Raw genomic sequence first — 26,748 nt, 5'->3', positions numbered from 1 at the left:
GTTGGCCAGGCTGGTCTCGAATTCCTGACCTCAGGTAATCCACCTGCCTTGGCCTCCCAAAGCGCTGGGATTACAGGCATGAGCCACCATGCCTGGCCTTTTTTTTTTTTGAGACAGAGTCTCACTCCATTGCCCAGGTTGATGTGCAGTGGTGCAATCTTGGGTCACTGCAACCTCCACTTCCCAGGTTCAAGTGACTCTTCTGCCTTAGCCTTCTGAGTATCTGAGATTACAAGTGCCTGCCACCACACCTGTCTATTTTTTTTTTCTTTTGAGACAGAGTTTCACTCTTGTTGCCCAGGCTGGAGTGCAATGGTGCGATCTTGGCTCACCACAACCTCTGCCTCCAGGGTTCAAGCAATTCTCCTGCCTCAGCCTCCCAAGTAGCTGGGATTATAGGCATGCACCACCACATCTGGCTAATTTTGTATTTTTAGTAGAGACAGGGTTTCTCCATGTCGGTCAGGCTGGTTTAGAACTCCCAACCTCAGGTGATCTGCCTGCCTCAGCCTCCCAAAGTGCTGGGATTATAGGCGTGAACCATTGCGCCTGGCTTAATTTTTGTATTTTTAGTAGACCCAAGGTTTCACCATGTTAGCCATGCTGGTCTCAACCTCCTGATCTACGAAAGTGATCCACTTGCCTTGGCCTCCCAAAGCGCTGGGATTACAGGCATGAGCCAACATATCCGGCCTGCTTTCCATTTTTAAAAGATGAGAATTAAGTGAGTGGGCTGGGTGTAGTAGCTCACGCCTGTAGTTCCAGCAACTTTGGGAGGCTGAAAGAGGTGGATTGCTTGAGTCCAGTAGTTCAAGACCAGCCAGGGCAACATGGTGAGACCTCCTCTCCACAAAAATACAAACATTAGCTGGGCATGGTGGCACATGCCTGTGGTCCCAGCTACTAAAGAGGCTGAGGTGGGAAGATCACTTGAGAGTGAGAGTTTGAGGTTACAGTGAGCTATGATTTGGCCTGCACTCCAGCCTGGGTGACAGAGCAAGATCCTGTCCCTGTCTCTCTCTCTCTCTGAGGGGGGGAGAGAGAGAGAGAGAGACAGAGATAGGATCATATATATGTAAAAGGAAGGAGGAGGGGTTACATTTCCAGGTTTGAAAATTTTCACAGAATAATTTTAAGCTGCAGGAGACCTACGCCTAAGTTCTTCCTTTTAGGGATCTCAAAACTACCCATGTTTATTGGACCCACATGGCCAGGTGGGGTGCTTTGCAAGTCCCAGAAGAGGTCGTGTGATGTTTTTTTCCTCGGACTCACACATAGAGGAAGCACATACAACCTGGAGAGCTGACTTGGGGTTGAGTTTTTTTTTTTTTTTTTTTTTTTTAATAGAGACTCTTGATCTGTCACCCGGGCCATACAGTGCAGTGGCACAATCTTGGCTCACTGCAACCTCCGCCTCCCAGGTTCAAGTGATTTTCCTGCCTCAGCCTCCGGGGTAGCTGGGACTATAGGGGCACGCCACCACACCTGGCTAATTTTTTTCTAATTTTAGTAGGGATGGGGTTTCACAGCATTAGTCAGTATGATCTTGAGCTCATGATCCGCCCACCTCAGCATCCCAAAGTGCTGGGATTACAGGCGTGAGCCACTGCGCTGTGCCTTTTTTTTTTTTTTTTTTTTTTTTTTTGTGACAGAATCTTGCTCTGTCACCCAGGCTAGAGTGCAGTGGCATGATCTCAGCTCACTGCACAACCTCCGCCTCCCAGGTTAAAGTGATTCTCCTGCCTCAGCCTCCTGAGTAGCTGGGAGTACAGGCATGCACCACCACGCCAGGCTAATTTTTGTATTTTTAGTAGAGGCGCGGTTCACTATGTTGGCCAGGATGGTCTCCAACCCCTGGCCTCAAGCCACCTGCCTCCCTAGGCCTCTCAAAGTACTAGGATTACAGGCCCGAGCCACCATGCCTGGGATTACAGGGTTGAGTCTTACGAATGGGAAGAGCAGGGTGTGGTGGCTCATGCCTGTAATCCTAGCACTTTGGGAAGCCGAGGCAGAAGGATCACCTGAGCCCACAAGACAGAGAGCAGTCTGCGCAACATAGTGAGACCCCATCTTTACAAAAAATAGCTGGGTATGGTGGTGCACACCTGTAGTCTCACCTACCTGGGAAGCTGAAGTGGGAGGATCGCTTGAGGCCAGCAGGTTGAGGCTGCAGTGAACTTTGATTGTACCACTGCACTCCAGCCTGGAGGACAGAGCAAGACCATGTCTCTTTAAAAAAGGAAAAGGGTGGGTTGGAAGAAGGTCAGCAGGGGGACATAAAAGAGGAAAGGTGCTACCTCCCTGCACCTTTAGATCCCAGGGGCAGTCTTGGCCTTGCTTGCAGCCTTCTCTCATCTTCTTTCCTCCATTTCACCCCAGCCCCGGCGCCCCCATTGCAGCTCTCTCGTCTCAGCCTCCCCACCTGGAGTCCTCCCTCAGACAGGGCTCTGTCCTTCGCCTCCACCATCAGTCTTTGGGGTTCCTCCTCACCGACCTCCCTGCCTGTGAGGGTCTGTCTTCAGACATTTCTCAGTACTTTGGAGGTCTCTCTCAGCCTTCAGATCTTTTTTCCACAGGCCCAGTCTGCAGTCCGCGCGTTTCCCCCAGCCCCCTCCATCGTTCAGAATGGGGGTCCCCTCCCTCAGTCCGCGGCGTCCCCCACTCACCTCGCAGGCACGGTCTTTTCGGAGCTCGTTCACGCCGGGCACGGGGGCGGAGCGCGCACACCGGGCGGCGGCAGCGGCGCGGGGCCGCGCGCGCAGCGTGCGCGGTGACGTCAGTGCGCTGGCGGCGGCGGCGGCGGCGGCGGCGGCAGCGGCAGGGCTGTTTGTTCTGCTCTCCCGCAGCCAAAGAGCCGAAGCAGTGGCGGCGGCGGCGGCGGCGGCGGCTGCTGCCGGCGGTGCCCGCGGGCGAGCGCGGCCTGTGAGCTCGGCGGAGCGGCGGGCAGGCCCCGGCGCCGCACAGGCAACCCGTGGAGCGGGCTACGGCAGCGGGCTGACGGCCGGCGGGGGCGGCGTGCGGCCTAGCGTCTCAGGTGAGGACCGGTGCCGTTTGGTGCGGCGGACGGCGCGGGGCTGCCGGCTGGGGCTCACGGCGCGGCCCGCGTAACCTGCATTGCGTAATGGGGCCGGTGCGCCGCCACCTACGCCATCGGCGCGGCGCGGGGGCGGGGAGGCCGGGAAGGCCGGGAAGGCCGGGGCTACGCGGGCTCGGGCCTGCTGGCCTCCCGCGCTGCTCGCGCCGGGCCAGGACAGCCTGCGTCGTTTGCCTCGGGGCAGCGGGGTCGCTCGTGGCCGCCCCGCCGTTGGCGCCGTCGGACCCGGACTCGCGCCGGCCAGTGGGGCGCGGGCTGGGGGCGCGGGCGCCGCGGCGGGGCGGGCGACCGGGGGCGGGCGGGGGGCGGGCCGAGGCGCCCGGCACTTCCTGCCGCCGCCATTTTGTCAAGTGAGGAGGAGGAGGAGGAGGAGGAGGAGGAGGAGGAAGCGGAGGAAGCGGCCGCCGCGGGGTTTGCGGCGCGCCCGGCCCGGGTAAGTCCGGGCTTGGCGCGGAGCCCGCGAGCGCCGCTGTCCCCGTCTGCGGTCCCTTAGGCGGGCCCGGCCCCGGCCCCGGCGCTCACGTGGGCTGGGCCTGGCGCGCTCTCACTCTGGCACTTAGGTCCTTTTGCCTGGGCCGGGGCAGCTCGCCCCCGCCCCCATCACCTCACCTTCCCGGTGGTCCTTGGAGCCCTGTGGAGAAAGGGGCAGGTTCCTTCCGGAAGGAGGTGATTGCCGCTTCACGCCGGTCTAAGGACAGGCCCCAGAGGAGGGGAACGGTGCCCCGGGGAGGTGAGCTTGGCCCTCCTGACGCACCCACTCCCAGCCTGGTAGCCCCTTGCTGGGCGCTTTGTTTTGCTTGGTCGGTGCTCGCCGACGTCCTTGCAACTGTCTCTTTTTTATTTTCAGTGTCGTGTGTGGCTGTGGTGGTGGTTTGGGGTGGGGACGTAGGGGAGTTGTGATTCAGCGAAATAAAATGATCCCCTTCCTCCCAAACGGAAATGGCACGGCTTCACAGTCTAAGATGCCCCCAAAGCTTGGCCTTTCAGGAAGATGGGAAACCCCCCTCTGGTGTAGTGGACGATGTAAATACTTCAGGCCGGTTCATGAGTCATGTGCTTCTGTTGGGTGGCTGACCTGCCTTTTACTCAAGACCATGCTTGATTTTTTTAAGATTTTTATTTGCTTGTTTACCTTTTTACGTTTCGTGCAGCTTGGTGAGGTTTCTGGTCTTGTCATTGGGCTCATTTCTCTGTGTCTGTGTGTTGGATGCCAGTGACCCTTTGGAATCTATGCCCCACGAGGATTGGAAGGTCTTTGCTTACCTTCGACAGGACTCTTAACAGTCCGTGGTTCCAAAAACCAAGTCGCAGTTTACCTCTAAGCCAGTGGCTGTGAGGCTCTTAATAATGGTCAGGAGTTTGTTTTTTGTTTTGTTTTGTTTGTTTTGTTTTTAATGAATGGAGCTGTCAAGTTTCCTACGAATTCCAAGGAATTTGTAGTCTTTAGGAGTTGTAAAGAAAGCAGTATTCTAAAGGATTTATCAATGTGTTTTCAATTTCAAGAAGGTTTTTGTTGCACAATCTGTTTTATGGCCTTGCCAATACTTTTTTTTGTGGGGGGGGGGATGGCGTCTCTGTCGCCTAGGCTGTAGTGCAGTGGCGCGATCACTGCAACCTCTGCCTCCCCGGTTCAAGCGATTCTCCTGCTTCAGCTTCCCCCATTACCTGGATTACAGGCGCCTGCCACCACGCCCAGCTAATTTTTGTATTTTTTGTAGAGATGGGGTTTCACCATGTTGGTCAGGCTGGTCTGGAACTTCTGACTTAAGATGATCCGTCCGCCTCAGACTTCCAAAGTGTTGAGATTACAGGCGTGAGCTACCTCGCCGCCAGTAATTTAATAAAACATTTCTTTCTGTTCATTTTGGTTGGGGATTGTCTTTCCACTGATGGGTTGTAGATAACCAACTGCTTCCCCCAGAAAACTTCAGCCAGGAAAAGATAAACCACTCATGGTTTCCATTGGTCAAGTGGAGAAGACAAAGCTTAACCTGAAACAAAATGTATTGGTATTTCTGTTATCCTCCATATATCTGACTTTAGTAGGAAACATAGTTATCTATAGGCTCAAGCTGGAATAAACTGGTCTTAGAATGGCTTTAGTTGGTCTTAACTGGGAGGAGTCGCGCCCACCTCCCTGTATCTTGCCCAGTGGAATTGCTGAAGATAAGGAACTTTGCCTACAGGTTAAAGATAGGAAGGTAGCTGCTGCATTGTAAGGATTGTTTGGCTTATTTTGGGTGCTGTATGCCTAGCTTCCCTAGTGTGGTTGACAGCGGGGCAGGGTAGCTAAGAATTGCAAGAAACTCATTGGCCACTTAGTAAAATTTCCACTAAATTATTGAATTGTTTAAAGGAATTTAGACTTTGTTTCCAAAAGTTTCCTTTTTGCCAGTTGTTGTGATCTTTGTACTAAATTGCGCTTTTGCTTTAGAAGCTGAGGGTAACAATATTTTCTTGTTTCACAATTCAGGTTATTGAATGACTTGAGATTTACAGATTTGAGAGAGAGATTGAATTTTGTTGTTTTTAAAGCAAAAAACCATTTGGCACCTCAGTGATTCGAAGACCCTAGGCGGTTAAATCTGCTTCTGACAACCTGCTGTCTGTCGTGTTTTGTGAATGTAAAACGTTCTGGTTTCAGATTTTGAATAAACTTGTAGAGTAGGGCATGTTTGTCTTTATGGTCCTGGCAAATTGGTAAAAAGGAAAGATAAGCTTGTCATTGGAGGCGGCTCCTAATGTTTTATAAATCTTTGTGATGTTTGTCTTTATGGTCCTGGCAAATTGGTAAAAAGGAAAGAGAAGCTTGTCATTGGAGGCGGCTCCTAATGTTTTATAAATCTTTGTGATGTTTGTCTTTATGGTCCTGGCAAATTGGTAAAAAGGAAAGAGAAGCTTGTCATTGGAGGCGGCTCCTAATGTTTTATAAATCTTTGTGATTTTAAGTATTTAGAGAAGAGTACATTTGCAAGGTGAGAATTGTGGGGGAATTCCTTGTTGGTGCTAACATTTAATACATAGGAGGCGAGTTTGGAAAGAAAAAATTTCCTTGTTACCTAGAGAAAATAAAAAAGATGGGCTGAGAGCTGTGGCTCACACCTATTAATTCCAGCCCTGTGGGAGGCCGAGGCAGCAAGGCGGGTGGATTCCATGAGATAGGGAGTTCAAGACCAGCCCGACCAACGTGGAGAAACCCTATCTCTACTAAAAATACAAAATTAGCCGGGCGTGGTGGCAGGTGCTTACAATCCCTGCTACTTGGGTGCTGAGACAGGAGAGTCCCTTGAACCCGGGAGGCAGAGGTTTCCGTGAGCCAATATCTCGCTATTGCACTCCAGCCTGGGCGACAGAGCGTGACTCCGTCTCAAAAAAAAAAAAAAAAAAAAAAGTCGGAATGTAAGTTTGATGAGGACAGGGTTTTGTTTGCTTGGCTTTGCTATTTTTTTCTTTTGTATCTTATTCCTGGAAATAGCACCTTAAATAGTCTTTCAGTGAGTATAAGCCGGAGAAATAATTGAGCATGCAAGAATTTTGCATGCTATAATGCCAAATCCCTCTTTGAAAATGTTGTTAGCCGTGAACATAATTGTTCAGTAGTGACTTAAAAGGAATGTGAGTTTTAACTAAGATGACGATGAGGTCCCTTGGAATTGCAGTAAGTTTATTACTAATCTGAGCAGCCTGGCGTGCAGTGTTTCCACGCACTACTGTATGTTTCCCACTTAACAGTTTGAAGTGGGGTGAGTGGCTTTGCACTGTGGTGCAACCCTCACCTGCAGAGTATTTTTAAGAGGGAGATGAAGTACGTGATACACACATAGGTAGCATTTCTTAATGTGAATCTCATGTTGTCAGTAAAAATCTGATCACTTTCTGAAATGTGATTTTTAAATATTTTGATTTTGTGTGCGCATGATTGGCCAGTCTGTCTTTACAGTTAGTCCCTGAGCCCTTACTATGTACCAAGACCAAAAGATGTTTGTATAATGACTTTAATATGCATAGTCTTTATTATTAATGTGTTCTCTCCCCATGTTTATTGAATATCGTTTATAATTTGAGCATAATACTATCTTAAAAATCCTACCAGGCATATTTTTTAAGAATAATAATTTTGAGGTAAACATTGTATTGTATATGATACAGTCATCAGTTGTTAAATATATTCACAGAGATTTGCAGCCATCAGTGCAACCAATTTAGGGACATTTCCAGCCCCCAAAAGAAATGCATTACGTGTTATTCCCCATTCTCCTGCCCCCTTAGCCTCTGGAAACCACTCATATACTCTCTGTCTCTATACATCTGCTGGTTCTGGTTATTTCAGGAATCCTACAATATGTAACTTTTTGTGTCTGGCATCTTTCACTCACTGTACTGGCTTAAAAAGGTTCATGAATCAGTACTTCATTCCTTTTTATCACTGAAAATTTTATTATATGGCTCTGCTGCATTTTGTTTACCCATTCGTTAGTGGTGAACATTTGGGTTGTTTTCACTTTTTGGCAATTGTGAATAGTGCTGTTAAAACACATTTGTTTACTTTTTTTTTTGAGACAGTCTTCTCTCTGTCTTTACTGAAGCCTCCACCTCCTGGGTTCAAGCCATTCTCCTGTCTCAGCCTCCCAAGTAGTGGGGATTACAGGTGCTGGCCACCATGCTGGCTAATTTTTGTATTTTTAGAGACTGTGTTTCACCATGTTGGCCAAGCTGGTCTTTTTTTTTTTTTTTTTGAGATGGAATTTTGCTCTTGTTACCCAGGCTGGAGTGCAATGGTGCAATCTGAGCTCACCGCAACCTCCATCTCCTGGGTTCAAGCAATTCTCCTGCCTCAGCCTCCCGAGTAGCTGGGACTACCGGCGTGTGTCACCATGCCCAGCTAATTTTTGTGTTTTTAGTAGAGACGGGGTTTCACCATGTTGACCAGGATGGTCTCCATCTCTTGACCTCGTGATCCACCCATCTCCCAAAGTGCTGGGTTTATAGGCCTGAGCCACTGTGCCCGGCCTCAGGCTGGTCTTAAACGCATGCACTCAAGTCATCCACCTGCCTTGGCCTCCCAAAGTGCTGGGATTACAGGTGTGAGCCATAGTGCATGACCTTTTGTGTACAGATTTTATTTTATTTTATTGTTGAGATGGAGTTATGTTCTTGTTGCCCAGGCTGGAATGGAATGGTGCAATCTCAGCTCAGCACAACCTCTGCCTCCTGGGTTCAAGTGATTTTTCCCGCCTCAGCCTCCAGAGTAGCTGGGATGACAGGCATGTGCCACCATACCTGCCTAAGACTGTATTTTTAGTAGAGACGGGGTTTCTCCATGTTGGTTGGGCTGGTCTTGAACTCCTGACCTCGGTCTCCCAAAGTGCTGGGATTAACAGGCATGAGCCACCACACCTGGCCTGTGTACAGATTTTTCTCTGGGACAGATATCTGGGAGTGGAATAGCTGGGTCATATGTCTACGTTTAAGTTTTTGAGGATGGACGGTGACTTTTTAATGGCATTGGTTTTTCTAGTACTTAGGTAGAAGGGTTAAAATTAAAGCTTAATGGTATACTGAGGAAATGGAACTGCATGGATAGATACCAGCAGGTTGACATGTTGTAATCCTACTGCATGCATGGTTTGGTCACCGTTTGGTTTTTTAAATTGTGCATGGTTACAGAACAGTTTGAAATGCTACTCCATAGAGAACAGTCTCGAAGATGCACCCCATACTGGCACCTCTGTTATTGTAAAGGGTAATGTTTTAAAGCAATTTGTTTTCAGTCTGAACAAGCTACCCACCTTAATTAAACCATGTCCACATGTCACAGCGTAATTCATGGGATACATTCCACTCTGAAGAAGTAGAAGAAGAGAGTCCGTGTCAGGGTTAGGGCAAAGCAGCCATGTGTCTCATTCTTGTCCATGCCCTGAAGGGGAACATTGGTCCACATCATTTGAAATGGAGATTGTAAGACTTTTTTTTTTATTATTTTATTTATTTTATTTTACTTTATTATTTTTGTTTTTGTTTTTTTGAGATGGAATTTCGCTCGTTACCCAGGCTGGAGTGCAATGGCGCGATCTCGGCTCACCGCAACCTCCGCCTCCTGGGTTCAGGCAATTCTCCTGCCTCTGCCTCCTGAGTAGCTGGGACTACAGGCACACGCCACCATGCCCAGCTAATTTTTTTGTATTTTTAGTAGAGACGGGGTTTCACCATGTTGACCAGGATGGTCTCGATCTCTTGACCTCGTGATCCATCCGCCTCGGCCTCCCAAAGTGCTGGGATTACAGGCGTGAGCCACCGCGCCCAGCCCGACTTTTTTTTTTTTCTTAAACAAGTGTGCATGGTCATTTTAAGGCATTTGGAAAATACAGACTGTTAAAATGGTAAAAATCATCTCAATTCCATTTTCTTCCAGTCATTTTTCTGTATCTGTAGTGAAGTTCTTTTAAAATTTTTTAATACTTTATTTATTTTTTTGAGACAGTTTCGCTCTGTTACCCATGCTGGAGTCATGCTCTGTCATCCCTGGAGAGATTGGCTTACTGCAACCTCTGCCTTCTGAGTAGCTGGGACTACAGACACCTGCGACCATGCCCACTTAATTATTGTATTTTTAGTAGAGGCAGAGTTTCACTATGTTGGCCAGGCTAGTCTTGAACTTCTGACCTCAGGTGATCACCCACCTCAGCCTCCCAAAGTGTTGGGATTACAGGTGTGAGCCACTGCACCCAGCCTCTCCTGGCCTTTTTTGTTTGTTTTAGATTAAATACTGTATTGTGAACATTTCCAAAATGTTCCATTTTAACTGGCTGCTTAGCTATCCTGTGAATGTACCATAACTTAATCCTGGTATTTTTGGACATTTGGATGTTAATTTCCAAGTTTTCTCTTTTTTTGTCTTAGAATTAAGGGGTGTCACTAGATCAATGGGTGTATATTTTTGAAAACTTGATTTAAATTATTTTCTGGAAAGGTTGCATGTATTTTCATTTCTCCAGACAGTGTCTTGTTTATAGGGGTGAGATTTTTTTTTTTTTTTTGAGACGGAGTTTCGCTCTTGTTACCCAGGCTGGAGTGCAATGGTGCGATCTCGGCTCACCGCAACCTCCACCTCCTGGCTTCAAGCAGTTCTTCTGCCTCAACCTCCTGAGTAGCTGGGATTACAGGCACGTGCCACCATGCCCAGCTAATTTTTTGTATCTTTAGTAGAGACGGGGTTTCACCATGTTGACCAGGATGGTCTCGATCTCTCGACCTCGTGATCCACCTGCCTCAGCCTCCCAAAGTGCTGGGATTACAGGCTTGAGCCACCGCACCCGGCAGGGGTGAGATTTTAAACATTTTTTTCCCTACAAATGATGATGTATGAAAACAAAATGTGTTTTTTTGAATGTGGTGAGAAGTAGAAGTGTCTCTAGGCTCTTGCCCTTTGACTTTTCTGCCCTCTCCTGCCCAGAGTTGGACTTTGTTTCCTGAAATCAAATCTCCTGACCTGACACTATGAGCCCAGTGTTAACTGGAATGCTCTAGGGAGTGTGACCCTGGAGGGCTTGAGCAGCCTCTTGGCTGTCTCATTTTTGCTGTCTTGCTCCAAAGACTGATTAAAACCAGTACAGCATATTCAGGCCTTGCTTAGAATCTTGACCCTGCTACCCACTGTGTGACTTTCAGTCTGTCACTCAGCCTTCCCAGAGTTTCACTGGCCCATCTTTCAGATTAGGGTAAAATGAGACCATGCCTCAGAGGACACACAAGCACAGGTCTTGGCAGCAGTGCTGTGCCCTCTCAAGGTTAGCTACTGCTGTCCTTACCCAGAGTGAAGAATAGAAGTGGGAAGAAGAAGCCAGGGATCCCAGTAGAGTGGCAGCCAGGGAGATGCATCACCTGATCCAGGGCATGGCACTGGGTGACACTACGGTCCACCAGGTGCCTTCGGAGGTGCTTCTACCAGGTGAGCTGGAAGTGGAGTCCAATGGAAGAGGTGCTTGAAAGAGGGATTGAGTTTGTTTTTATCTGATGATTAGATTAAAAGTGGTGATTATGGGATTAGTAGAGGGACAGCAGCTTTGGGGGCATCCACCCTGGGATGTTTGCTGCAGAGTTCATGGAAATGATCCAGCAGGGAAAGCTGGCCCAGTATATTCTCAAGCCTAAAATGTAACTTACCCATCTTATGGAAACCTGGTTATTTGAATACAAAGACATGGTCAGGGAGCCAGAAGTCACTGGTGGGCCAAAGTTTTTCCAGAACACAGAAACATCTTTCCATATTTTTCTGGCCTTCATTGACCCTGATTCTAATTGCATCAGGGCTTGGTGGAAGGATTCTGGTCCCCAGAAAGGTGTAAGTTCTCCTTGGAAAACTTTGGTAGAGTGATCCTGGCAGCTGGCTGTATGGAGGTCCTGATTGGGAGCCTGTCATACTGCTGATTGACTTTGGGCCTTTTGACCAGAAGAACCAGTTAATTACAGCCTCTGTTACTAGGAGTCCTTGGGATCCAGTTCCACAAGGGTTGCTTTTGTTTGTGTGAAATGCAATTGAAACATATATGTTTAGAGGGCTGTCACATTATCTAAGCATTAACTTCAAATTAAGAGAACGTGAATATATTTGACATTTATTCTGTTTTTCATTAATCCTAGGTGTAGACTGTTGTATGATTCCCCCCCCCCCCCCCCACACACACGTGTTAGCCTATTCTGCCCAGTGTAGGAAGTTTCTGGGACCTTGGGCTGTGGCAGATAGGGTTGATCGGACTTGGGTGGAGCCATGTACCAGGAGAGGAGAGAGAACACCATGGAGTTCACTGTTGGGTGCATTCCCAGCCCTGCCCACTTCTGGCCTTGACCTCAGGGGAGTTTCATCATCTTTGTAAGAGTCAGTTTTCTCTTCTGTGAAACGGGATCAGTATGCCTGCACAATGGCAAAAGTGAGACCATGTGAGTACTGACCTGGGCCTCATGTCTAATTGTATAAAGATGACAGGGATTCCCAAGAAAGGTGGGGACTAAGGAGTGCTGGCTCTGCTGTCTTCCTGAAAGAGTGTGAGAAATGCTGTCCAGGCCCTTCCTGCTTTGTGTGCTTGGTCACCTTCCTTGTCTTGGTCTCTGCTCAAGGCTGAAATCTTTGTTACTAGCTGTTGTTAGGTCAAGAGACACTGGTGCATTGTGGAGCCAGCGGGAGGGGAGAGGTGTTGGACTTGGTATTACACAGTTTTCAGAAACGTGAAGTAGTAATTATCCTGTCCTTGTGTGTGGTTAATGTCCCTATTTCCTCCTCAGGCAGTAACACATACATGTCTATGGGTGGATTAGACTTCAAGGTTTTGTGTGAAGGAAAGGGAAGAGGGTGAGAAAAATTTGGGGACATCATACTAGAAAATTTTCCATGCTGTTTGACGAAATGTATGTTTGTGGGAGCAGATCATTATCATGAGAGTTGAAACAAACAAAAAATACATGGAGGTGGAAACTGCTAGCCCAGTGGTGGGTGCTAGTTTGGGCCATACACTGTGGCTGGGGCACACTCGGGACATGCACCTGTGTCAATGGACCCATTGCCTATCCACTCTAGCCTCAGTTTTTCATATATAAAGTGGGGCAGATAGGTTTTTTTGGTTCCAGAGAAATTTGATCAGAATCTTGATTTTAAAAGAAAGTAGTTTGCTTTTTTTGCTTTTTTTTTTTTTTTTTTTTAACAGATGGGGTCTTGCTGTGTTGTTCATGCTGTACTTGAATTTCTGGATTCAAGTGGTCCTCCTGCCTCAGCCTCCCAATTAGCTGGAAGAAAATAATTATTTATATGTGTATTCTTAAAACCATGGGTCATGAAACAAATTCAGTGGGTTGCAATTGGTGTATAGGGGAGAAAAGGGAAATGTGAAAGGGTGTCACATTTTTCAAGGATATGTCCTAAAACCTTTGCTTTGATTTTAGGTGTTGTGTACATGATAAAATGTGTTTCTTACTGGGGAGAGGAGGTCATGTCAGAGGAGTGTATTTCGTGCTACTTGGTGGCAATTATGAGTACCTTAATTTGTTTTATTTTGTTTTATCTTTCTGGCCATTTTGTGATCTGCTTCTTCATCATTTGCCCAAGGATGACTGTCCTCAATATGCCTTCTAGTAGCAGGTAAAATGCATAGATCATTAGTTTCTTTTCTTTCCTGTACCCACTGGTTTTTAGAAGCTTTGTAGGGGGTGGAGTGAGGAAAATTGAAGAAGCATGTAGTGATCAAGATCTGGTAGTTTGCCACAGGCAAAACAAGAAGTATATAGCATGTCATTTGTGCGTATGTGTGGTAAGCTACTGTCCATTATTCTCAGATGTTGTCCTTCTAACTTTATTTAGATTACTGTTAGGAAATGGTTATATTAAATAGGTCTCTCTCTGGTATAAATAAACAAAATTAGTTGGAGCAGAAGGGAATTTGTTGCCTGATGGCGACAAGAGGCTCAGGAGTAGTTGAATCTAGGGGCTCCACAATGACTTCAGAACTTGTTCCCTGTCACTAATGTTCTGACCTCAAGGTCAAGAGTGAGTCTTCCCCAGTAGTGCCTTCTGATGGCAGAGGACTCTAGGTTGCATCATTGCCCATCCCTGACCATGTGCAGAATGGGAATTCTTAACTGGCTTGCATCAAGCATGGCGCCTGTAGCGGTCTCTGCCCTCAACTCCCTCACACAAGTAGTAGCTCCAGCAGCATCTCGCGCATTGATCTGAGGCATGCTAGATGGGATGTTTTGTCCAACTGACAGTTCTTTTTTTTTTTTAATTTAATTTAATTTTGTTTTTGAGTAGGTGTCTCATTCTGTCACCTAGGCTGGAGTACGGTGGCACCATCTTGGCTCATTGCAACCTTTGCCTCCTGGTTCAAGTGATTCTCCCATCTCAGCCTCCAGAGTAGCTGGGATTACAGGCGTGTGCCACCATGCCTGGCTAATTTTTGTGTTTTTAGTAGAGGCAGGGTTTCACCCCGTTGGCCAGGCTGGTCTTGAGCACCTGACCTTAGGTGATCCTTGGCCTCCCGAAGTGCTGGGGATTACATGCATGAACCACCACGCCTGGCCAAGAGTTCTATACTAGAAGTAAAATGTACCCCAAAACTTGAAGCAGGAAATTTTAGATGGCTGAAAGGAGGTTTTCATACTAGTGTGTAACCCAGAGTTAGTGGAAATCAGTTCAGAATTGAGTTAGTCACAAAATGTGGAATGAAGATAGTTGAGAGTTAAGGATGTGTGTATCCCAAATATTTTTGTAGAAGGTGAAAGACACAGTTTATCTTACCTGTGTCAAGCATAGGAGGAGCGCTGGGAGAAGTTAAGCTAAGTCTCAGGAGACACTTGGGCGAGCTGAAGGATGCAGGTGGCCAGTAAAGAGCCCTGAAGGGAGCTCAGGAGTGAGATCAGCTTAGACTATTGAGGAAGTGTTCAGGAAATGAGGAAGTGTTAAAGAAAAGTCTTGGATAAGAGACCAGGTAGATAAAAAGTTTCAATAAATGCTTACAAAATTGAAATTGTATTAGTCCTGTTAGGTCTCTCTCCCATATAAATAACAGATAACTATTGTTACTTCAGGAGGTGGGATTCATCTATCTTCCATGCCTGCAAAAGCTGCAGTTGTAATTTTGCTATTTGCTAAACTGTTTTAATACTCAAGTTCTTGTAGTTTGCTGCTAGGCATTCCTCTGGTACTACAAAAAGCCTCAGATTTCCATAATCAAAAACAAGTGTCAAGTCTTGATGTAATAATCGTTTTCCTACAGTTCTCACTATTGGAAACATTCATTCCTCTAGGGGACTCAAAATAATTGTGTCTAGTAGCCAAGAATGGGACTGGCCCTGCTTCTCCTTAGATCATCACTTCTCAAGAGGAGGCTGGAGGTCTCCTTAAGCATGTGATGAATGCTTTGGATCTTCTCTCCACAAAAATGCACATATGCATAAACATTGAACTGTAAAGACAAGGTACCAGAGTGAATTTCCTGATTTTACTCTGAGGAAGACAGATTTATTACCATGTTGGTTAAAAGGGTATTGATGGCTTGTTTTTTTGTTTTGGAGACAGTCTCACTCACTTCAGCCCAGGTTGAAGTGCAGTGGCGTGATTATGGCTAACTGTAGTCTAAACCTCAGGTAATCCTCCCACTTCACCCTCCCGAATACCTACGGCTACAGGTATGGGCCACCACACCCGGGTAATTTTTATTTTTATTTTTATTTATTTTTATATTTTGTTTGTTTGTAGAGACAGGGTTTTGCCATGTTGCTCAGGTAGTCTGATCTGGCATCCTGGGCTCAAGCAATTAATCTGCATTGACCTCCCAAAGTTCGGGGATTATACGCATGAGCCACCTCACACTGCCTCTTGATGGCTTTGAAGACTTCTTTTTTTTTTTTTTTTTTTTTTTAATTTAAGATGGAGTCTCGCTCTGTTAGGCTGGAATGCAATGGTGTGATCTTGGCTCACTGCAACCTCTGCTTCCTGGATTCAAGTGATTTTCCTGCCTCAGCCTCCTGAGTAGGTGGGACTACAGGCACCACCACCACACCCAGTTAATTTTTGTATTTTTAGTAGAGACAGAGTTTCACCATGTTGGCCAGGATAGTCTCAATCTCTTGACCTCATGATCTGCCTTTCTCGGCCTCCCAAAGTGCTGGGATTACAGGTGTGAAACACTGTGTCTGTCCTTTATTTTTTATTTTTTTAAGACAGGGTCTTGCTCTGTTGCTCAGGCTGGAGTACAGTGGCGTGATGTTGGCTCACTGCAGCTTTGACCTCCCAGGCTCAAGTGATTCTCCCACCTCAGCCTCCTGAGTAGCTGGAACTACAGGTGTGTGTCACCATATCCAGCTTATTTTTATTTTTATTTTTTTTGAGACAAGGCCTCACTCTGTCACTCAGGCTGGAGTGCAATTGCTCACTGCAGCATCAGCCTCCCGGACCTAGGTGATCCTCCTACTTCATCCTCCCAGGTAGCTGGAACTACAGGTGTGAGCCACCATGCCCATCTAATCTTTTGCATTTTTGTGGAGATGGGGTTTCATCATGTTACCCACACTCTCCAACTCTGGGCTCAAATGATCTGCCCACTTCAGCCTCCCACAGTGCTAAGATTACAGGCGTGAGGCCTCCCAAGCCTATTTTTGTTTTTCTATAGAGACAAGGTCTCACTGTGTTGCCCACACTGGTCTTGAACTTCTGGACATGAGCAAGCCTCCTGTCTTTGCCTACCATAGTGTTAGGATTACATGGGTGAGCCACTATGCCTAGCTGGTTTTCCTATGCATTTTGCTTTTGTAGACATTTACAACTTTATGACTTGGAAACAGGGTGGAGCACCCATTTTGGTTTGTCCTTGTAAAAATTATCCAGAGGTTTCACAGAGTTGTGAGGTAAAAGTGTCAGCAATGATGCGAATCTGCCCAAGGCCCCTATTCCCCCAACTTTGTCAGCTTGTGCTTTTTCCTGGGGTTGAGGAATTTCAGAATGTACCAGAAAGGGTCTGTTGCAGAGGCCACAGATGAAGTTCGTGGTACTAGGGCTCTTCTTTGAAGCTGCTGCTGTTTGTAAACTGTCTCTGTAATTTGCTGTTTATATGGAGTCTTTGTTGCAGAAGGTAACTGAATGGGTCCATAGCCAGCCTGGTTATTTATCTGATGGTGTTGGATGTGGGTAGGCTTACAAAATTTATGTTGCGGGGTCCCTTATGTGGGTCCCTTATAAGGTCCCTTATGTCCCTTAACGCCTGCTCTTTGCTGTGGGACATTTGCTTTTGCATGCACTTGAACCTGCAGATTGAGGAAGAAAGCCTGTGGGGAAGTGCCATTCTTCAGCATGACATGCTTATATTTAGGGATACCGACATGCTACACCAGGCAGTGTGCACGATGCCATAAACTTGAATAATTCATACTTCTGTAATTGGGGCAGATTTGAGTCAGAGGATGGAAAATAAATCTTATTAAGAATAGCACGTGGCCGGGCGCAGTGGCTCAAGCTTGTAATCCCAGCACTATGGGAGGCCGAGGCGGGTGGATCACGAGGTCAAGAGATTGAGACCATCCTGATCAACATGGTGAAACCCCGTCTCTACTAAAAATACAAAAAATTAGCTGGGCATGGTGGCGCGTGCCTGTAATCCCAGCTACTCAGGAGGCTGAGGCAGGAGAATTGCCTGAACCCAGGAGGCGGAGGTTGCGGTGAGCCAAGATCGCGCCATTGCATTCCAGCCTGGGTAACAAGAGCGAAACTCCGTCTCAAAAAAAAAAAAAAAAAAAAAAAAAAAAATAGCACGTATTACAGACTCCTTCACCTAATCTCTATAGTTTGAAGATTAAACTTGTATGTGCTAATGGATGTTTTCCCTCATTCGTTTACTGTTGGTCTTGGCTTGTATTAATCCCATTTCTCTGCTCAGTTGAATTGCAGTGTACAGGTGTGATTTTTGTTACTAAAGCAAATTCCCCTTTCTATTCTGTAATTAAGAGAAATAAGATCATGTACGTGAAGGAGTTTTGTGAAAGGTGATGCTATCTTTGTGTAGGTTGTTTTCATTTATAATCTTCATTAAAAATTACTTGGCTCTGAAGCACTTTGATTTATAAAAAGCTGCCAAGTAATAGAGTTCCATGTGTGTGATACTCTTCATTTGTTTTCCTTTTGACAGTAGGAAACCATTGAGCTGATAGATTAGCTGCTTGGAAATAATACCACTTTCTTTTCTTTTTTTTTTTTTTTTTTGAGACGGAGTTTTGCTCTTGTTACTCAGGCTGGAGTGCAATGGCGCGATCTCGGCTCACCGCAACCTCCGCCTCCTGGGTTCAGGCAATTCTCCTGCCTCAGCCTCCTGAGTAGCTGGGATTACAGGCAGACGCCACCATGCCCAGCTGATTTTTTGTATTTTTAGTAGAGACGGGGTTTCACCATGTTGACCAGGATGGTCTCGAAGTCTCGACCTCGTGATCCACCCGCCTCGGCCTCCCAAAGTGCTGGGATTACAGGCTTGAGCCACCGCGCCCGGCTGAAATAATACCACTTTCATGTTCATCTATTTCAAAATAATAGCTCACCTGTGTGTAATCCCAGGAATGCAGTTTTAAATTACCAGTGTTCGAGTGGTCTCTCTATTGGGCCCTTTTGAGTTGCACAGCATGCTCCCTGTAGCTTGCCTGTCTTCAGTTTCTGGGCTTGTCTGCTCTGGTAACTGATGTCCTTTGCACTCATGAGAGCTGGTTACCCTTTCTGGCCTGTATCTCTTTCTCCTGGCCTTCCTCCGCCCGCCCCCCACCGCACCCCCATTGTTCACCTTAAGGCAGCCCTTAACATCTTTGATTGTTGACTCTGAAAAGTTCAGGGTTTGTAGCAAATAGCTGCCTATGAGTAGGCTTCCCTGTAAAGTGAGAAAACTACATTTTCTCACTGAATGCTTGACATCTTCATTAATTTTTTTCTTAGTCCTTACTGCATACCTTTTCTGAAGTAATGGATGAAGCCAGACATCCATCATTCCAATTTCTGTGTCAGCTATGATGTTGTAGGGAGCTGCAGAGCCGGTCACTTCGCTGCCACGTTCCCCTCCCCAGACCCTGAGCTTGAGCACACCGCCGCTGATTGTTGCATTTTGGCGAATGTTTCCAAGCCTCTATGTGTTCCTTAAGTCCTCAAGAAACAACTGTATGCACTGGCCACTAGTACATCCCAGTTTGCAGATAAGGAAGCTGATGCTTGGGGAGCTGCCAGTTGGGCAGGGTTACAGGGTCACAGAGCTGGTAAGTGGGAGCACCTGTCTCCAGAGCTCACTACTTCTTGACTGCTGTGCTGCAAGCTGTCCACCATGTTCAGCTTTGCTCTCAGTGAACTCAGATGGTTTGGATGATACGTGATGAGGACAGAAGTACTCTCCAAGATGTCCAGGCAGGCAGCCTGAGAGGGAAGAGACTTTCCAACTGGGAGCACAGGAAGCAGGCTAGTGTTTAGTCTGGTTCTTCAGTGGCAACAGCAGAGATTTGAACAGAGACCTGGACAGGTCTGAAAGCAAGTAACTGTTCCTTGGAGGTGCTCACCAGGGTGAGGGGATGGCCAGAACTGGGATGAAGAATGCTGACTGGACGGGAGATATCTGGTTAGTAAAAACAGTGCTACCCTAATGTCTTCATGAGTTTCTCATGAAGACAGTCACAAGAGTGGAATTTAACCTCATCTTGAAAAAGTTTCCCCTAGAGCACCAAATTGCTTTTATTTGGTTTCACTTCCATTTTTTCCTTTGCTACTCTGTGAAAGTCTTTGAGTCCAGATGTGAGAGGGTTGTGGGGGAAGTCAGTTAACTGGAGTGCCTCTTTAGTCCAGGTGCCCCAGGTGTGTTAAAATTCGGGTATGAACTGGATGATCTTTCAGGTGAGCTTCTCAGTCTTGAAGCGCTTTTTTGTTTTTGAGACAAGTCGCCCAGGCTAGAGTGCAGTGGTGTGATCTCAGCTCACAGCAGCCTTCACTTCCCAGGTTTAAGTGATTCTCATGCCTCAGCCTCTCAGAGTAGCTGGGACTTCAGGTGCCCACTACCACACCCAGCTGATTTTTACATGTTTTTAGTAGAGATGAGGCTTCACTATATTGTCAGGTTGGTCTTTAACTTCTGACCTCAAGTGATCCACATACCTCCTCGACCTCCCAAAATGCTAGGATTACAGGTGTGAGCCACTATGCCTGGTCCTTGAAGTGCTGCTTACTGTAGGGTAGAATTGAGTTCCAGCTCATGGGTGCTTCAGCCACCCCATTAAGGATTCTGTTTCAAAGGGAATTTCCTGCCTGCCTAAGGCACATCAAATGGGACTCAGTCAACATCCACGTCCAATGCATGTGCTGGATACACTTGGTAATCAGACAGTGTTTTGCATTCTGCATATGGAGTGATGGTTAACAGAGGTTTTCTGTGTGTGTCCTTCGTACACTGTAGACATGACTGAGTGAGGCAGGTGTTTCAGGGATTGTAATGTCTCCAGTGGTGGAAATTGTTGCACAAGATCCTAATGCCCCTGTGCTGGAAAGGTGGTGATTCGTTTACATCTTTTCTTTGACTTTGTAAAATGACACATGATCTTCCATAGGAAATTGGCTCTGAATAGCTGTGAAAAAAAACCTGAGTTCAGAGAAAATGGTAGAAGTGGTTAAACTCCACGCACAGTGCTGCTAGTAAGCTAGTTGAAAAGTACAGATGAAAATAGAATATATGACTGCAGCATGATTATGCCACCCTGAAACCCCACTGCATATGGGATAAGATCTACACTCCTATCACGTGGCACCTTGGGCTTCTGGGTTCTGTGACACACAGTTGCCTCATTCAGTTCCTTTAATTCTTCACTTCTTCCAGGTGTCTCCTAAACCCCACTCCCTCCATCTTCAAAGGTCTGTTTTGGACCTTACTTATTTTAGCAGTGCTGTCTAGGGGTACTTGCTGCAGGGTCGGGAACACTCTGCAGCTGGGTTATCCAGCCTGGTAGCCACTGCCCCCTGTGGTAAGTGAGCCTTTGAAGGGGGTTTAGAACACTCAGTAATGCTGTTGTCAACCTGCTTTGACAGATTTTAGAGAAAATGAGGCCACTTTAGTTCCTTAACCATGTGGAGTGTGTGGGACAGCCTCATGGATACTGTCATTTGAGCAGTTGGAGTGCAAGCCTGGAATGCAGGGGTGGATCTAGACCAGACTTGGGGGCATTGGGCATCACCAGGAGGATGGGTGAGATCTCTCCTTACAATAGGACATCGGAAATAGAGGCCCAGCCGGGCCCCAGACTTGAGAAAGCCAGGCCCATGTGTAGTAAGAACACAGGTTAGTGAATTTGCTTTCATCTGGGGACGGGCGAAGGGCTTTTCTTTCCAAAACGATGTGTCCTAGAGTGAACTCCAATGACCCAGATAAGCATCATGTTTTCTAGTTTTGCCCTCTGTTCTTGGAACCTAGAAAATTCCCCACTTCTCTTTGGAATTTGGTTTATCTCACATCTTTCATTTCATTCATTCTATGCCTCCACATCCCTGCATCCCCCATTTTGGGAGCAAGGTTTTGGGAGCAGGACGGGCTCATTTTGGCACATTACCTTTGTGTGTGGAAAATGTGAAATGCAGACGAAGGTTCAAGCACATACCCAAGGCTGAGCTGTGGTTCTAGAAGGTGCCGGTGGTGGGTACACCTGGAGTGGTCAACCAGTAGTTGGGATGACTTGAGAAAATATAACCTGATGGTTCAGGCAGGATGGCCCCTGAGTTCCTAAGGTGGAGATTCTTGAATTTGGCCTGTGTATTCAGTCCTCCCCCTCCCTCATCCTGGAGTTTTTTTGTTAAGCACTTGAGGTTTCTGGTAATTGAGCAGTTATTTGTGCTGAGTGCCAGGAACTGTATAGGTGCTGGAGGTCAGCAGTAAGCAGGGTGGATGGAGCCCACCCTCCTGCCTGCCGAATTCATGTGCTAGGAGACTGCAGGGCAAATGACACAGCCCGCTTGCTTTTACTACATGATTGCAGATTATGAAATGTAAATATTAATATATTAAATAGTTATTACTATATCATGATATTTGCACTTTTTTTTTGGAGACAGAGTCTGTCTCCTCCAGGCTGGAGTGCAGTGGTGCAATATTGGCTCACTGCAACCTCCACCTTCCAGCAGTCCTCCCACCTCAGCCTCCCATGTAGCTGTGCCTGGCATTTGTTTCTTTGTTTGTTTGTTTTGTTTTGAGACAGAGTCTTGTTCTCTTGACCATGCTGGAGTGCAGTGGCACAATCTGGGCTCACTGCATTTTCTGCCTCCCAGGTTCTAAGTGATTCTCCTACCTCAGCCTCCAGAGTAGCTGAGATTACAGGTGTGCTCCTTCACGCCTGGCTGATTTTGTATTTTTAGTAGAGACAGGGTTTCCTCAGGTTGACCAGGCTGGTCTCAAACTGCTGACCTCAGGTGATCCATCAGCCTCCCAAAGTGCTGAGATTACAGGCATGAGCCACCACACCTGGCCTTTTTTGTGTTTTTAGTAGAGATGGGGTCTCGCCATGTTGCCTAGGCTAGTGTCAAACTCCTGAGTTCAAGTGATCCAATTGCCTTGGCCTCCCAAAGTGCTGGGATTGCAGTAAGAGGTACAAGCTACTGTGCCTGACCAACATTTGTTTTTATTAGTAGTGGGTGTTTATTGAACACTTGCTCTGTATAGCATCTCATTTGACCTAGGCCTGTGAAGCCATTCTCTCATGTTCGTATTGAGGAATATGGACTGAACCCATTTCCCTCTGTGTGTGTGTGTGTGTGTATTCAAAACAAAATGTACCATCCTAACCATTTTAAAGTATAATGTTAACTATATGCATATTGTTGTGCAGCAGGTTGCTAGAAAGTTTTCATCTTGCAAAGTTGACACTATGTCGTTTTGATTTCCCTTTCCCTTCTTCCCCTAACCTGTGGGAGCCAGTGTTCCACTTTCTGTTTCTATGAGTTTGACTACTGTAGTTACTTCATATAAGTAGAATTAGGCAGTATTTAGAATTTGTCTTTTTGTGATTGGCTTATTTCACTAAGCATAATGTTCTCCAGGTTCATCTGTGTTGTAGCATGTCAGAATTCGACTCCTTTATTAATGGATATTTGGGTTGTGAATAATGCAGCAGTGAACATGAGTGTGCAAATATCCACTTGTCCCTGCTTTTTTTTTTTTTTTTAATTTTGAGACACAGTCTCTCTCTGTTGCCCTGGTTGGAGTGCAGTGGCGCAATCTCCGCCTCCTGGGCTCAAGTCATTCTCCAGCCTCAGCCTCTCAAGTAGCTGGGACTACAGGCCCCTTCCACCACGCCCAGCTAATTTTTGTATTTTTAGTAGAGGCAGGGTTTTACCATGTTGGCCAGGCTGGTCTCGAACTTCTGCCCTCAGATGATCCACCTGCCTCAGCCTCCCAGAGTGCTGGGATTACAGGCCTGAGCCTCCGCTCCCTGCCATCTTGCTTACTTTTCTTTTTTCTTTTTTAAAATGACCTGCTGTGTGAATTCCTCTTTCTCTATTGCCTACTTTTTGAACACGGGTTAGGACTTAAGAACTTGATCGCAGAAGCCTGCTGGGGGACTTTAAATTCCCTATATCCTGCCTCCATGCCGAAACTGATTTGAGGATGGACTATTTTATTGGGCACCTGTGAAAAGTAGACGTTCAGTTTCAGGTGGTTCAAGCAGTAGCACAGCAGTGTCCAGCCAGTTATTTGTCAGGACACTAAAGGACTGTTTAAGCGGGGTGCAGTGGCTCATGCCTGTAATCCTAGCACTTTGGGAGGCCAAGGTGGATGGATCACCTGAGTTCACGAGTTCGAGGCCAGCCTGACCAACATGGTGAAAACCCGTCTCTAATAAAAAATACAAAAAATCAGCTGGATATGGTGGTGTGCGCCTATAGTTCCAGCCACTCCGGAGGCAAAGGTTACAGTGAGCTGAGATTGTGCCACTGCACTCTAGCCTGGGCAACAGAGCAAGACTTTGTTTCAAAAACAAAAAACAAAACAAAAAAAAAAAAACTGGTAAGTGTGGATTGGATCTTTATATTGATTAAATATAAATTGGGTAGTGAGATCCAATCTATATTTAAGGAAAGTCCCTTTCCTCACTTCCCAGGGTCTCATCCTATCAGTGGGCTTCTCACTCCAATCCACTTTGTACAATAATTTCCACAGCAAGTAGTTTGATTCTCTCTTGATTTCACCCTGAAAAGGCTCATGGAATCAACATTTAACATTTCTCTGTGCGTTGCCTCAGAATGTAACCAGAACAGCTTAGGTTTTGGAATGTTTTAAGTGCAGGGGCACTTACTGACTCTTGAGCAGACAGCAGAGGTGAGAGGAACCTCCAGTGAAGCCAGATTGGCAAGCTCTGCCTCTCTCTGCACTCAGTGTTCTGTGACTTGTGCCTAGATGACTAGATTGCTTTGTCCTTTACTCTTGCACAGTAGTGCTTGGGTATGGTACCTCAGTCCTTGGAAGGGCAGCATGGAGCCTCAGGATTGATTGCTACACTGCACAGTTTGCTCCTCCAAAAGGAAGCATCTTTAATTCCCCTTCCCTACCCCTGCAATTTCAGAAAATCTGGTTATGTCCTTAGAAATGACACCATCCGTTCATAAGTTTGTGGATATTTGTTTCTGCTTTTTGGCTCTTATGAATAATACTTCTGTGAGTGCCCACATATATACTTTTTCTGTCGAAATGTTTTCTCTTCTCTTGGCATATACATAGGGGTGGAATTTCTGGGACATTCATTACATATGTTTAACCTTTTGAGGAACTGCCAGACTTTTCCAAAGTGGCTACCCTATTTTACATTGCTGGACATATGAGGTCTCCAGTTTCTCCACATCCTTGCCAACAATTATCTTTTAGATGATAGCACAGATTCCTTTTAAACCTACCAGAGGTTTAAAGTTTAAGAATTTTTAGCTGATGCTTTTTTCCCCCTTTATAAAAATTTATCATTTTATTTTTACTTTTGCCATTTTTCTTCCTCCAGTGTCACAGCTTATACTTTTTTTTTTTTTTTTTTTTTTTTTTTTTTTTTGAGATGGAGACTCACTCACTCTGTCACCCAGGCTGGAGTGCATTAATGCCATCTAGGCCCACTGCAACCTCCGCCCCCTAGATTGAAGCGATGCTTCTGCCTCAGCCTCTCAAATAGCTGGGGCTACAGGCGTGCGCCACCACGCCTGGCTAATTTTTGAATTTTTGGTAGAGACAGGGTTTCTCCATGTTGGCCAGGCTGGTCTCGAACTACTGACCTCATGATCTGCCCACCTCAGCCTTCCAAAATGCTGGGATTACAGCTGTGAGCCACTGTGTCCAGCCATTATACTTTTTATTCTTGCCCTCTTATCACTTGGAGCAGCAATTACAGGATAACTCTTGTGGATTTGTTTTTTGTTTGTTTTTTTGAGATGGAATCTTGCTCTGTTGCCAGGCTGGAGTGCAGTGGTGTGATCTTGGCTCACTGTAACTTCCACCTCCTGGTTCAAGCGATTCCCCTACTACAGCCTCCCAAGTAGCTGGGACTACAGATGCCCGCCACCACGCCCGGCTGATTTTTTTGTATTTTAGTAGAGACGGGGTTTCACCATGTTGGCCAGGATGGTCCCGATCTCCCGACCTTGTGATCCACCTGCCTCAGCCGCCCAAAGTGCTGGGATTACAGGTGTAAGCTACCATGCCCAGCTCTTGTGGGTTTTTTTAAAAATTATTTTTTGAGTTGCGGTCTAGCTCTGTCGCCGTGGTGCAATCTCAGCTCACTGCAGCCTCCACCTCCTGGTTTCAAACAATTTTCCTGCCTGAGCCTCCCAACTAGCGGGACTGTAGGCATCTGCCACCGTGCCTGACTGATTTTTGTATTTTTAGTAGAGATGGGGTTTTACCATATTGACCAGGCTGTTCTCGAACTCCTGACCTTAGGTGATGCGCCTGCCTTTGCCTCCTAAAGTGCTGAGATTACAGGCATGTGCCACTGAGCCTGGCCTTAATAATTTTTTAAAATATCTTTCCTAGTTTTTATTAATTTTTCTTTTTTTCCTATCAAGTCATGTTTTCTCAGTGGTTTTAGTGGCTGCTCCTGCTCAGATGAGTCTTGTCAAGTGACATATCAATTGCAAGGTGGCTCTGTGTGTAGACCGGAATGTCATGGTGTGGTCAAGAGATAGAATTTTAAGTCTATATTACGGACTTTCTTTGTGCTTTTAAAAAAGATTTAATTAATCTTTTTAGGCAGTATGGTGCTGAGATCTTGAAGTAAAGGGTTCCAATCCACATCATTCTCCCTCTTGTTTTTTGCTCACAAGCACACATGTGTACCTGAGGCTAAAAATACGTGTCAGAACCTATTTCACTCACTGTACTTGTTCCTAACAGATCTGGTTGAGGGTAGAGGATGAAGACTTTTACAGGAAGTGCCTCATTGTTAAACTGCCACATCCTTTTTTTTTTTTTTTTTTTGAGGCGGAGTTTCACTCTTGTTACCCAGGCTGGAGTGCAATGGCGGGATCTCAGCTCACCGCAACCTCCACCTCTTGGGTTCAAGCAATTCTCCTGCCTCAGCCTCCTGAGTAGCTGGGATTACAGGCATGCACCACCATGCCCAGCTAATTTTTGTTGTATTTTTAGTAGAGACGGGATTTCACCATATTGACCAGGATGGTCTCCATCTCTTGACCTTGTGATCCACCGCGCCCGGCTTACATCCTTTTTTTTATTTTGAGACGGAGTCTCACTCTGTTGCCCAGGCTGGAGTGCAGTGGCATGATCTCAGCTCACTGCAACCTTGGCCTTGTGGGTTCAAGGAATTTTTCTGCCTCAGCTTCCCGAATAGCTGAGATTACAGCCTTCCACCACCATGTCTGGCTAATTTTTTTTTTTTTTTTTGAGACGGAGTTTCACTCTTGTTATCCAGGCTGGAGTGCAATGGCACGATCTCGGCTCACCGCAACCTCCGTCTCCTGGGTTCAAGCAATTCTCCTCCCTCAGCCTCCCGAGTAGCTGGGACTACAGGCGTGCACCACCATGCCCAGCTTATTTATTTATTTATTTATTTATTTATTTATTTATTTATTTATTTATTTTTATGAGAGGGAGTTTCGCTCTTGTTACCCAGGCTGGAGTGCA

At 46.4% G+C, this 26,748-nt stretch overlaps 1 protein-coding gene and 1 long non-coding RNA gene across 5 annotated transcripts in view; one reads left to right on the top strand and one right to left on the bottom strand.

Annotated features, from left to right (window-relative positions):
• Positions 1 to 1,318: 1,318 nt before the first annotated feature.
• Positions 1,319 to 2,783, bottom strand: LOC141581023 (uncharacterized). The gene is made up of 2 exons (XR_012513423.1): positions 2,667 to 2,783; positions 1,319 to 2,229 (listed from the first exon to the last, which is right to left on the bottom strand). It is a non-coding gene; the product is annotated as an uncharacterized LOC141581023 (long non-coding RNA).
• BRD4 (bromodomain containing 4) overlaps positions 2,769 to 26,748 on the top strand; it is a 103,129-nt gene continuing 79,149 nt past the window's right edge. The window contains exon 1 of one of the 4 annotated variants that reach the window (XM_039466818.2): positions 2,769 to 3,034. The gene's annotated coding sequence lies outside the window, so the exon portion shown is untranslated. Of the gene's footprint in view, positions 3,035 to 3,450; positions 3,528 to 26,748 lie in introns of those variants that run through there. The other 3 variants (XM_039466819.2, XM_039466820.2, XM_039466817.2) reach the window with 3 other exon arrangements.

The sequence above is a fragment of the Saimiri boliviensis genome, chromosome 14 (genome assembly GCF_048565385.1).
Source record: "Saimiri boliviensis isolate mSaiBol1 chromosome 14, mSaiBol1.pri, whole genome shotgun sequence".
NCBI lineage: Eukaryota > Metazoa > Chordata > Mammalia > Primates > Cebidae > Saimiri > Saimiri boliviensis.
This window is presented reverse-complemented; position numbering and strand designations above follow the sequence as displayed.